The sequence below is a fragment of the Sceloporus undulatus genome, chromosome 4 (assembly GCF_019175285.1).
Source record: "Sceloporus undulatus isolate JIND9_A2432 ecotype Alabama chromosome 4, SceUnd_v1.1, whole genome shotgun sequence".
NCBI lineage: Eukaryota > Metazoa > Chordata > Lepidosauria > Squamata > Phrynosomatidae > Sceloporus > Sceloporus undulatus.
Window position 1 is genome coordinate 33,167,959 of NC_056525.1, and position 13,463 is coordinate 33,181,421.

Genomic DNA, 13,463 nt, shown 5'->3' on the forward strand with positions numbered 1-13,463 from the left:
GACAGACACTGACCATAGAACTGTACTGGATGAGCTACAATTGCCTAGTAGAGTATTGCCTCTAGGAATCTCTAGGTCTTTCAGTGCAACTTTTAGTTAAAGTTGACCATAGAGTTGCACCGAAGGACTAGCTATTCCTAGAGAGAACATATTAATCAAATCCTTGAATAATTAAATCTCCAAATATTAAAGCTGCAAATATGGAGGAATGAGTGTATTTCTAAAGTGGCTGAAACAGTGAATAAATTGGTACTGTCCTTGCCAAAACAGGACTGAGTATATGAAAATGTGTGATACCTTTCTCTGAAATAAGTAGATTTTTCTTCTTTTTCTATTTTACTTGCTACAAAAAGCTAAACTTGGCAGCAGTAAACCTTTGACACAGTTCTTTTATAAAGCCACATAACTTTTATGGACTGAACCATTATGAGGCAGAAATCTCCTGAAAACCACATTTCATATGACTTTTCCCCTTGCAGTTACCTAGCATCAGTCCCCTATACTCCCCTAATATTATACTCGTGTATCCAGGTGTATATTTGTCTGCTTGTATTTACTCTGTACTTATTTCAGTTTCTAGAATTGGGTATTACACTGGTTTAATATCATGTTTTCCAGCAAAACGACATCCTTTCTCCTACCTTAAGCAGGTTGGGGAGAAATACTTATGTCTTAAAAAATAGAGAAAATAGTTTTGAGAGGAATCCAGAAAATTAATCATTGAATTCTCAGGTGAGGGGAATAATTTCTTCAAAAAATTTTGTTTCCTTAAAACAACCCTAGCATCATTCAACCCCAGAAAGAAGCCAGAGTTGATGACACTGGAAGCAGATTCCTGTGCCTTACGGCAAGTGCTGTAAGGTTCACAGGTGGTACTTTCTTCTATATTTGCTGCTATCAGGAAAAGGGGGGGGGGTCTTTATCATTTGTATCCCTCGCCAGTTCCTTTGCAGTCCATGACACACAGTGGAACTTATACCCTTTGTTTGACTTGACCTCTCCAGACCTTTTGTATCTTGGCACTAGAAATGCACTGGATCTTTGGCAGAATGCTGTCAGAAATGGAAGGGGGGATCTTTTGTTTAAAACACTGCCAGCTCCTGCCTCAACATGGAACAGTTTGTTCTGTTAAAAGAATGAGGCAGTTCAGTGAGCAGAACACTAAGCTGTAGACTAGCATATTCGTGTGTGTGTGTGTGTGTGTGTGTGTGTGTGTGTGGCAACTTTAATTGTACTGTATTCTACCTATTGACACTATCTTGATATGTGGTTCTTGAGGAAAATGGGGGAAGGGAAACAAAATCTATGGGCATGATCCAACAGTGGTGCTCCAATAGGAATCTATTGCACCAGCAAAACCAGATTGGGAGGTGGTATCTCAGTATTCAAAGCTTTTTAACGCAAGATGCTTGAGGCCTATTGACTCAGAGAAAGAATGGAATTCAAGAATGATTAGAAATCATAGTTGGAAGAGACCGCAAGGGCCATCCAATCCAACCCCCTGACATGCAGGAAATCTAAATCAAAGCATCCCTGACAGATGGCCATCCAGCCTCTGTTTAAAAACCTCTAAGGAAGGAGATGCTTAATTATAATTCAAAATGAGAATAATTCCAATGGATATGGTGGGTATCAGGATGTGACAATGAATATATCATTGTCTCTTGACATGAAGAGTTCAAATCTGAATTTTAAAAGCCGTTTTTCAAAAGACTGTTTTAGCTCAAATCACTTATCAGTTCGCCAACATGCTTACCTGTAACATTTGTTTACAAAGAAAGTTGCTTAATGGGCATGACTCCTACTTATTTCTTTCCTTGTATCACTCTAATGATGTTATATGGAAGTTATTGCTATGTCCAGCTATTTCAAAGCCAAAAGGAATCTTTTTTTTAAAAAAAAGGAAATGTAATTAGCTTGTGACCAATGTAGGCTAATAACTTCCCAGTTCTAATACTGAGAAAGACATTCTTACCTCCCTTCTATAACATTCATAATCATTATTTCTTTGCAAACATAGAGGTACTGTGATCTGCTCTGCAATGTATTTGAAATGCAATCTTGAATCTCCTATCTATCCAAAAACTAGCAGGGCAAAAGGTGAAGATGGAACTGAGCTTTTCACTGCAACTTCAATGTTTTCCCTCTTACAAAGGAACAATCCTTCAAATATGGGAGGGAGATAAATTATACCCACTTCAAGGCTGGCATAATTTCCACCTTATACTGGATTTAGGTCTAGATACTGTGAAGGCTATGCACACTTCAGGTGCATCTACCCATCCTGCTGGCATATCTTACAACATGTCTCTCCTTCTCCTCGATGGAAAGTACCATAAAGACTTTCAAGGTGGCTGGGAGGGTAGCTGTGAGTCTTCTTATCTGAGGGCAGACCATTATCTCCAACTATAGAAGGGGAAATTTCTGTATTTTGAGATATCCCTGCAAAATCATAGGATTGTCTTTCCCAGTCATTAATGGAACATGTTTTCTTTGGGTACTAGATTCTCTTCAAAAGACGAATTGTGAGGCACCCTACTACTATTACTACTATTACTACTACTACTACTACTTTTTAAAAGAAAAAGTAGTGAACATTCTGACTTAGGCAGGACTTATTCCAGTTGGGACACAAGACCAATATGACCATAAATTTCCTGAGTGATCTACTTCTGTATTTTTAATTCCTCACTGTAATCCTTCCAAAGTGACTAATGTGTTAAATCAGAATACAGTGGACCTTTGTTATCTGCTGGGGTTTGGTTCCAGGAACACCCGTGAATAACAAAATCTGTGTATGCTTAAGTCCCATTAAATACAATGGCATAGCAAAATGGTGTCCCTTATATAAAATGGGAAAATCAAGGTTTGATACTTGAAATTTATACTTTTTAAAATATTTTCAAGCCGTGGATGCTTGAATCCATGTATAAAAATTCTGTGGATATGGAGGGACAACTGTACCTTTATGAATTCAAAAACCTGAAGCGGCATTAGGATCCTTTTCCTAGTGCAGGTTTTGACACTTGGTTCTGTGGGGAAGAGTGGAAGGGGGTAGTCCAGCCAAAACAGTCTTTCAAATCATTTATAAATGCCGTTGACTGTCTAACTTCAGTGGACATGCTGGTTGAGGGCAGGAGGATTTTGAGAACTGTATTTGAAAAACATAATGTTTTTAAGCTCTGGTAAAGATGTGGTTATTGGTCCATACAAATCGAATGTAACCAAGAAACCTAGCAAGAGTTTTGCTTCTCTAAGACTGCATTCTAAAGGACAATTTCACTGTAAAATCAACATCAAAAACAAAAGGTGTGCAAGAGTAAATAAAAGTGAGCTGCCCTGGGATAGTTGTATTGTGTGGGCCAACATAGTTGGGCTTTAAACTGCAGAAGAAAATACATATCTGGACTGTTTCATGAAATCGATCCAGACAACAATGTCTCTGTTCTGCTCAGGTTTGAGAAATGAATGTGATTATTCATTCAACTGGTCTTGTGTGCCCATAAACTGTCCAGGCATTTTGAAAACCAGGCAATGTCTACAAAGCACAATGATGAGTATAAGAGAGTCATTGTTGATACTGTTGCAGACTGTTTGGTACTGTCTTACAGGTTGAAATTGCAAAGGCACCTGAGTTTGTATAATACTAAATAAGGTGTAAACAGGTTTTTTCTCCCTCCTCCTTTCTTCATTTAGGTGTTTGTTTATATGTTTCATTGGGTGAGCCCCCAGGTTTTAATATGAGTTATTTATCACTTGAAATGTTTGAAGCTGTTTCCAGCTATTTCTATTTCATTTCCTTGATTCTAAAAAGTGGAGCTGGCAGAATGAAGCAGTCACTCGAGATAAGATGACTTCAAGTGTAACAGAATAATAGCAAATAGTTACTTGATTTGTTATTATTGTATTTTTTTTAATTTTTCTAACTAAGTGCTTGTAAGATCCAGACCTTGGAATACTTACTGTTCTGGATTAGAATTCCCAAATTCTAGGAGTTGTCCAGAAATGGTAATCCCCTCCCCCCCAAGCTCTGAGATTTTCTGCTTTAGCCACCAAACAGTTAATTTGACTTGATTTGTTTACTGTATATTGGGGGTGAGCACCTATGGCCTTTTAGATGATGCTGGTGTTGAACTCCTGGAGTTGCAATCAAATGACATCTGGAGGTCCTCACTTGCTAATCCTTTCAAGATGTTGTGACTTGCAGAGGGAGAATGTACCATGTTCTGGTCTGCCTCAGCCAGCAAAATGTCTTGGCCTAGCTTAAAAGTAATCCTAATAAGTAAATTAATAAATAATCCTTTCTTAATGCAGGGTCCTGAAGATATGTTAGCCTACATCCAATGCAAATGCAATGCAAAAGGCCAATGCAATTTTAGGCTGCATCAGTAAAAGTATAGTGTCTAGATCAAGAGAAGTAATAGTGCCACTGTATTCTGCTCTGGTCAGGCCCCACCTGGAATATTGTGTCCAGTTCTGGGCGCCACAATTCAAAAAGGACATTGAGAAACTGGAGCGTGTCCAGAGGAGGGCGACTAAAATGGTGAAAAATCTGGAAACCATGTCCTATGAGGAACGACTCAGGGAGCTGGGGATGTTTAGCCTGGAGAAGAGAAGGTTAAGAGGTAATATGATAGCCCTGTTTAAATATGTGAAAGGATGTCATATTGAGGAGGGAGCAAGCTTGTTTTCTGCTGCTCCAGAGAACAGGACCCGGAACAATGGATGCAAGCTACAGGAAAAGAGATTCCACCTCAACATTAGGAAGAACTTCCTGACAGTAAGGGCTGTTCGACAGTGGAACACACTCCCTCAGAGTGTAGTGGAGTCTCCTTCGTTGGAAGTCTTTAAGCGGAGGCTGGATGGCCATCTGTTGGGGATGCTTTGATTTGGATTTCCTGCATGGCAGGGGGTTGGACTGGATGGCCCGTGCAGTCTCTTCCAACTCTATGATTCTATATCCCATCATGCCCAGACTGCATGGGAAGAGGATGGGAGTGGTAGACCAACACATAAGGAAGACACCAAGTTGGATAACATTATAGAAGGCATGATGGCGAAAACATAGCTTGGAACAGGTATGTGGCCCCGCAGGATTGCTTTTGTGCTGCCCCGGGCTCCCTAATATCTCCAAATGTCCCCTAGGGCCATGGGGACTCTTTGGCTGCATTCTGACCCTCCCAGGCTGTTTTTCTAAGGGAATAACGTCTTCTAAGGAAGACTTATGGGTTCACTTCCTGTAAGAAAAAAGGTCTCCTCCGTGGTGTAAAATTGCCCAGACTGAACCAAAAATATGGCGAACCCACCATTACTGCCCAGGAATGTTAGGGAACAGTTGGTGGAAAAAAGAGATCAAAAACTTGGCCGGGATGACCCTATAATGCAGTTTCTAAACCCTGGCCTTGCCATCCTTTTCTAAATATCCTGGTAATATTACAGTTGTGACAGAAGTTAAAATCAGGAGAGGATAGTATTATATGGTAATACCTGGTATCTTAGAGAGTGGAGGCATCATACTTTTTCATATCTACTATTCTACAGCCTGTGTGTGTGTGTGTGTAAAATGACTATCACGACAGCACATTGAAGAGCAGACTTACAGTAGAAATAATTGTTGTTCACTTGTCTTCTCTCCCTCAGAGGGTACGCTGAGCTTGAATTGAGATTGAGGGCTGAATGTTTCTTCTCCTTGAATGGATTGAGGGCTGGATGTTCTTCTCCTAGTTTGTAGTGAACTGTACCCAGGAGTATAATTTCTTAGCTCAACAGATTCCAAGTACTAAAGAAATTCAGGGTATTTTTTAAAATAACAAAGGATTGGGGGGAGGGATTGACACCATGGAGAAAGACTGATTGTCAACTCCAGTCCACGGACACCTGTCAAACTATGGGTTGAAAATAAATCTGTAAAACAAGAGTAGTCCCTCATCTCATTTACGTCTTCATTGATTTGTTAGAAGAAGCGAACACTGACCTGGCCTGCTTTACCGAAATCTGGTGTGGAGCGGACAGCAGCATAATCTGGGCTAAGACCCTCCCTGCGGGTATGCGGTTCAGTGCTGCAGTGGCTAAAGATGGCATCTCTCCTCTGAATGCCTGCCTTGAGTCAGTAATGGGCTGGATGAGGAAAAACAAACTCAAGCTGAATCCAGAGAAAATGGAGGTGCTTGTGATAGGTGCCCCTGGTCCGAGGAAGATTTCCCAACCCATCCTTGATGAGGTCACACTTCCCCTGAAGAATGAAGTTCGCAGTTTGGGAGTACTCCTGGACTTGTGTCTACAGTTGACATCTCAGGTGGAGGCGATAGCCAGGAGTGCATGGTGTCAACTTCAGCTGATGAGACAACTGCAACCCTACCTGGCTCAGGGGGACCTTGAAACAGTAGTACAGGCACTGGTAAACCTCCCGTTCAGATTTCTGTAATGCGCTCTACATGGGGCTACCTTTGTACCAAGTTCAGAAGCTCCAACTGATTCAGAATACTGCACTCAGATTGATCACCAGGACACCGAGATGAGAACATATTACACCGGTATTGAAATTTCTACATTGGCAGCCGATTACAAAGTGTCGGTTATTACCTATAAAGCCCTACATGGCCTGGGCCCGAGTTACTTAAGGGAACACCTCTCCCTACATAATCTGCCCCGCACTCTCATAACATCTGGCACAAAAATATTAGAACACCCCAAAACCAGGTTGAAAACCACCTCTTGTAAAATGTTTTCTGTGATGGCACATAGACTTTGGAACAACCTATCAGAAGAGATCCGTCTTATACCTTCTTTGGAAGCCTTCAAGAGGGCATTGAAGACGAATCTCTTCTGGCGGGCCTATCCAATGGATCTCCTCTAATCTGATTTTGAACATCTGAATACAATGACTCAATTCTTACAACTATGAGCAATACTGTAACAGCTCTTCCCTTTTTATTTCTGATCGAAGTACAGCGCGCTCGCGTCATACGCGGGCGCGCCTTACACGGCTTGAGCATACGCGGGGCGGAAGGGGCAGCGCGTTCCATTCAATTGAATGGGCGCGGGCGCCTGTTGCGCCCCGTGCACCGCCGCGCTGCCGTGCACGAGCCCCATTGTTTACAATGGGGCTTGAGCATAGGCGGAATTCGCCTTACGTGGAGGGATCCGGAACGGATCCCCACGTAAGGTGAGGGCCAACTGTATTTTGTATTATCTATGTATTTTCTGATGTTTTTACTTCTGTAATCCCGTTTTGATCCGAAAAGAGAAACGGGAGATATAAATAAAATTATTTGTTTGTTTGTTTGTTTGTTTGTTTGTTAACATGCTGATGTTAACATGCTGGTGTGGTGGGATATTCTAAATTGTTGCTGATCTTTGAAAGCAGTCTGGGTAAATTCTGTCTGAAATCCAGTTCAGATTCAGTGCTGAAGTTCCTTTAACACAGAGATGGTTCATCTTGGGTTCCTTTCACTAAGCACAGGTATAACCCAGATACCCTTTTAACTGTCATGGCTGCATTGTATGGAATCCTGGGATCTGTAGTGTTGTTAGGTTCTTAGAATTCTTCACCAAATAACTCTAGTGCCTCACCAGACTACAAATCCCAGCATTCTGTAGGATGGAGCCATGGTAATGGTTTAAAAGTGCTAGAATCGTTAATGTGAAAGAGGCTTTAATTTATAAACAAGACCAGGTGCCTTGCTTGAAGCGATTGCTTATATCATGTGTATCAAGAAGAGCAAAAGCAGAGTAGATCTTTTGTCAAAATATAAAACTGGACTCTTCATATTTTTAAAAAGTCATGCAGTCTACACTGCACATTACAGTGCTGAGACTAAATAATTCTGTTTGATCTGTCATTTAATTTGCTCATTTTTGTATTCCAGTTCTCTTTTCTTTTGGGGGTTTTCAAATCAGAGCCTTTGGCTCCCTGATAGCTGAAGAAAAAAAATGAGTAAGAAAACATCTCTGTGTTTGCATATTTGTGTTTGTTTATACAGTGTAGGCCTTAGGTTTTCCTCCATCTTGCCACATCCACCCCATTTTGGTCTAGAATACCATTAACACATCATTCCTTCGCCATCTGATCACTGAGGCAACATGTTCATTCTGTAGATGAGATGACAATTATGCTGGCTGATGGGATAACCATAAGGGCTTGGCGAGCGTTGATTGCCAGTGCAAAGCAAATGTTAATGAGCTGCTTGCAGGAAGTAGAATTGAAAGCTGTTTGGGTGTGAATGTGTAAGGCATCAGTCACAGATGTATTTGTATGTCTTGTGCATGGATATTGTTTTTATCTACTTTTGAGTTGTGTGCTTTCAAGTCATTTCCTACCTATGTTGATGGACCCTAAGTGAAACTTATCACAGGGTTTGTTTTTGGCATGATTTGTTCAGAGGGATTGCCGTGGCCTTCCACTGAGTCTTAGAAAATACAATAGGCCTTTGGTATCCACTAGGATATAGTTCCAGGACCCCCAGTGGATACCAAAATCCATGGATACTAAAGTTCCATTAAACATAATGGCGTAGTAAATTGGTGTCCCTTATATAAAGCAAAATAAAGATTTGCATTTTGGAATTTATAACTTTTTGGAATATTTCCAAACTGTGGATAGTTAAATCCATGGATAAAAAATAAGTTGATATGGGGAGCCAACTGTATGACTTCCCCAAGGATATCCACTGGGTTCCCATGGCCAAGTGACAATTTGAACCTTGGTTTTCAGATTCATTGTCCAATGCTCAAACCACTAAACCATGGTGGCCAATCTGGTGAGCTGAATACATCAAATTGAGTAAGTAACTTTAATTTTCTATGGGAAAGACTTGAGAAGCATCTTTAATCAAAGCATAATCATTGCAATGAAAGTAGTGAATAAGAACTTCAGGACATATTTAATTGATCTTTGCCTTACATTTATTAAGCATTATTATTATTATTATTATTATTATTATTATTATTATTAAATTTTATTTCTATAGTGCTGTAGATTTTCTTTTATGGTTATTTATGAGTGTCAGTTTGGTCTGTTAGTGGCTTTTGACAAATCCAATATTGAATCTTGGATTTTACAGCTCATTGCTGCTGTTGATGCAGAATGGCATAATGCAATGCTGCATTAAAATACTGTGTGATGTGGGATAAACATTGTTGGTACTTTTTGGATGCATCTACAAAAAGGATATATATACTCTATAGTTATGATTAACATCTGTGGGCTTGTAGTAAATACTTTCAAAATGGCACTTAAAAACATATGGATGAGGATGATCTGAAGACCATATGTTTCTCCAGATATGTGCTTATCCATTAGAGCAACAATTTTCATAATCTGAAACTCATAGACAAACTCATTACATGGTAAATGTGTTTCTGTATCACTTCAGTACACAGATGGGAAAGAATCAAAAGACTGAACGGCGGGTTACAAACCGCCACTTGGGACGTCCACAGGACGTCCCATTTTAAAAACGGGGCGTCTCTTCTAGACGCCCCTGGCTCTACTACGGACTCTGTCCGTACAATATGGCGCCGGCCCTTCCACCCGTCACGCGCCATCGTTACGTATTGGACGCTGTGAGTCCGAAGTGTCGCGGCGTCTGTGACATCGCGAATGCGCCCCGGCGCCTCGCGATGTCACAGAGGCGCCGCAAGAAGAAGCTCCATTTTGGAGCTTCTTTTTCGGTCCGTGCGGGATCCGCGCGGTGTGGGTGCTACGGCTCCCACGCGGACCAAGCGGCGGCGGCGGCAGACCGCCTCAAAGCGGCGGTTTATAACCCGCCCAAGTTTCTTTCATATCAAAGTTCCAAACACACAGGCCACATACAAACAAAATATGATGTAAAGGAGAGCTGTAGTCTAACCGATTTTCTAATTTGCTAGAGTTCTATGTGGCATTTCTCCACCTTGTAGAGGAGGCCGTTCCACACGGCCGCTGCCATATTGACATAACGGACGCTCTGCATCCACACGTGGCGCGCTGGATGTGACGCCGCGAGTGCGCCCTTTGGCACTTGCGGTGCCTCTTCCGGGGCCCGAGAAGGAACGCGATTTCCGTGCTCCTTCCTCTGAGTGTCCGGGAGCCCCGTGGTGTGGCAGCTGCGGCTCCTGGACGCCGCAAGCAGCGGTGGCGGGACAGCACTGCTTCTCAGCGGTATGTAACCCACCCTAGTGGGTTTCCATAGCTGATTTGGAATTTGAACCCTGGTCTCCAGGGTCCTAGTCAGCATTCAAACCACTACACCACATTGGTTCTCTAAATTTTTTTTATCACTGTTTTAGTTTGTGAATTGTTTTGGTTTGTGTGTTTGTTTTTTATATGATCATAACTTGTCTTGTGAATTTTCATAACAGGGAGTAAATATCTACCCCTGGCTACATTATGATTAATTAGTAAGTGGCTAGTGCCAACTGGAAAATTTGCATTCCTCCCACTCTTAATTGGATGTTATTTGCAAGTTGTCCTCTGTCATAGTTTGTTACATGTTTTAAGGTGGAGAGGAATTACTCATACAAGACATCTGCTCCATTTTGTGTGTGTGTTCCACTAAAAGTAATCATAACTTTAATACAGAATGGGTGGGTTCCTTATTACTCTAGCATTGTGATAGGACAAGGGTGATTCACACACATCTAGCTTACTTCTAGGGAGGGCTGCCAGGGGTACAGTCTGTGAATGGGAGCCTGCCAGTCCACCAGCCAGCCCTCAGTCATATTGAAGATTGCACTAAATTTGCCCTTCCTGATATTATATGTTGATATACCGTACATTTGGTAATCTTCACAAAGCATGTGTGGATGTCTTACCTGCTTGCTGCAAGGGCTGTATATGGATGTTAATTGTACTACACACCCATAGCTTCTGAGGTCATTGAACACAAATGGAACATCTACAATGTGGATTCTACATTTAGTGGTTTGGGGAGTTGAGTGTTCCATCTTAGAACACCTGTCCCTTAACTATTCTTCAGCTTTCCTCAAACTGAAGGAAAATAAGTAACAAAAACTAGTTATGGGAATTTGATTTAGTGAGGAAGAAGTAGCTGTGTCCTTCAACATAAATTGCCAGCTTTGAAAAATAATGATGACATTAATTTCCTAACCTATTGGGAAATTGGATCCAGGGGCAGAAATACTGTACATATACTCTTGTAACAGGATATAAACAAGCTTTATATATAAATATGCATCCTCATACTCAGGAAGAAGTATGAAGTGGGAGTTATTCTTTGAATAATGCATGCTTACTGTTTGTTTGCTTTGTCTGCGGGGGGAAAAGATTAATAATATTTTGTGAATATGTGATTCTGTGGACATCATTTCCTTCCACAATTTTTATTGGGCATAGATAACAAGCCATTTCTTGTGTGATAGCCAACCCTTCCTAACATCATTTGACACATGACGATAGGTATGGGGAAGGCAATATTGGTTGGTCTCTCATGTGGGATCCCATTTGAAGAAGTCCAAAAGCTGTGCAAGTCTCTTTTCTCGTTTCTGACTTCCCCCAAACTAGTTAACAGGTAAATGAGGAGAGTCCTAACCTTCCCATTTCTGTGTGCCAAGTGCAGGGGTAGGCAACCGTTTTGAGCCGGGGGCCAGGTTGCTGTCCCTCAGACAACTTGGGGGGGGGGGCTGAAGCCAAAAAATAAATAATTAAAAAAATTTTAATAAATAAATAAACTGGGACAAATGTAGGACAATATTTTCAAATGGTGGACACTTTTTTTAAAAAAGTGGAGGACACGCAAAAAAAATTGCTGATTTTTAAAAAAATGTTAATATAAATGCATGTTTCTGAGGCGTCTATAGACAATTGCCCCCCTTGCCCCTGCGCGCAAGAGGCCAAAGGCCCCGGCGGCAATCGGCAGCAGGACCGGGCTGGGGCTGGTCCCAAGGCCTCGCCGGGCCGCATCCGGCCCGCAGGCCGCAGGTTGCCTACCCCTGGCCAAGTGGGTTAGGACACAAGAGTGAGGTCACTTTCTAGCCTTACCCTTGGTTTGTAGGAGAAGGAGAAAAACATTTCTGCTTCTGCCTTAATTCAAAGCCTGGAGCAAAGAAAGAGATCTGAATTCCATTCATTAATTCCATTCTCACTTCCAACATAAAAAGAGAGGCCCTATCCCTCACTAAGTTTTAAAAATACACAGAGGACACAGGGTGTCCTATCTGAATACAGTAGTTTGTGTGTGTGTGTGTTGCATATGCTTAAGCTTCCCCCCCCCCACTCTAAATTACCACTAAAACAAAAATATCAAATAGCTAACAGTACCTGAACCTAAATGTTGAATCAACAGAAAATGGCCATTGTGTTTTCTAAATGAGCAAATTCATTATTGGAAGAATCATTTAGATGTATGCGCTAGGGATGCAGGAGAGGTGGGGAAATAAAGCTACTTGACCTCAATTACTTATAGTGAAATCTTCAAATTATAGTTGGCATTCTGGTAATGATTTACAGTAGTTTTAAGTCAGACTATGCCAACTCATTTCATTATTTGGCTGTTCTGGAGGTCAGAATTTTGTTCCAACCATGCAACAAACGTCCCTTGTAAGACAAGCAGCTTCTGCCAAAACGTACCTTGTAAGACAAGCAGCTTCCCCCACCCAACACAATCTTTTCCATGTTGTTGGAGAGCAGGGAGATCATTGGGAAGGAGTCCAGCTATTTTCTTGTTGCTGGATGTGCTGCAAGAGAGGTTTCTCATCTGCAGACTTCCTGAGCACCCCAACCCCACCCCAAGATATCTGTGGATGCCTGTCACAGCATGTCCAGATACCAAAAAATAGCTGGACATGGTCTCCACTGAACTGATCTCCAACATGAAAAAAATGGTTGTGGGGAGAGTCATGCTGCTTACAAGGGAGTTTGGTGAGCATTGGGAAGACTTAGCTAGAACGATGTAGCTACGTAATGCACATACATCTCCCAGTGCAGGATCTCAACCTACTTTTTAGATCAAAAGTAAATTTATTTTTGACACCCTGCAGAGCAGTGTGGCTCTCTTCCTAAAGAATGTGGGATTTGTAAGTCAGTAGAATATGAAATGGTGCAGGTGGGAAGGGGGGAAGTTTTATATACCTGTGTTTTTATTCTTTGTATGATCAGTTATGCCCCCACATTACTGAAGTGTTAAAGATGTGTAGACTCTTAGGATTCAGAGTGGGTCAGCTAGGAAAAGCAACTTTGGGTACTAGTAGAATACATGCTTTGCATGCAAATAGTCCCAAGTTCAGTTCCTAGATTCCTCTGTTGAAATACTCCCAATGATGGGGCAGAAGTAGAGAGACTTTCTACTTGAGTCCATAGAGAACTGTTCACAGGTAAAGCAGGCATTACTCTGCCACATTGTAAAGTAATAGAAAAGAGTTGAATAGAAGATGGACTCATAGTTAGACTCAGTCAACAACAGCTTCATGAATTCATGCACATAGAAATTAGAATTGCGTTTTAGACATTCTCCTAACTGTGTGCT

General features: G+C 41.5%; 1 protein-coding gene across 5 annotated transcripts in view; it reads left to right on the forward strand.

Annotated features, from left to right (window-relative positions):
* Positions 1 to 13,463, forward strand: part of ZHX3 (zinc fingers and homeoboxes 3) — a 68,971-nt gene that overhangs the window by 40,052 nt on the left and 15,456 nt on the right. Inside the window, exon 3 of one of the 5 annotated variants that reach the window (XM_042464867.1) lies at positions 8,714 to 8,782. The exons of the other annotated variants lie outside the window; for them this stretch is intronic. The gene's annotated coding sequence lies outside the window, so the exon portion shown is untranslated. The remainder of the gene's footprint in view (positions 1 to 8,713; positions 8,783 to 13,463) is intronic. 5 annotated transcript variants of the gene reach the window in all.